Source organism: Sinocyclocheilus grahami, unplaced genomic scaffold, assembly GCF_001515645.1.
Source record: "Sinocyclocheilus grahami isolate Dianchi unplaced genomic scaffold, SAMN03320097.WGS_v1.1 scaffold18974.1, whole genome shotgun sequence".
Taxonomy (NCBI): domain Eukaryota; kingdom Metazoa; phylum Chordata; class Actinopteri; order Cypriniformes; family Cyprinidae; genus Sinocyclocheilus; species Sinocyclocheilus grahami.
The window spans coordinates 2,534-2,807 of NW_015517383.1; positions in this window are offsets into that span (position 1 = coordinate 2,534).

The following is a 274-nucleotide window of genomic DNA, read 5'->3' on the forward strand; positions in this document are numbered from 1 at the left end:
CTGGGACTTTTTGACGATTCGAGAAGTTTTAGCTGTATAACAAATGCATGCATGGCTGAGACGAGTACATAAATAGTTTTGCAACTACTTTGCATTGATTTTAACTTTGCTTCTCTTCTTTCCTCCTCTCTGCACAGCAGGAGAAGAGCCTCAATATGAACGCCATACACATTAACAGCATGCTGGATAAGAAAGCAGTCGGGGCCCCGGTAACAACCTCCAGCAGCAGCAACTGCAACTCGTACGCGTCAGGATTCTTCCGTCGAAACTCCAC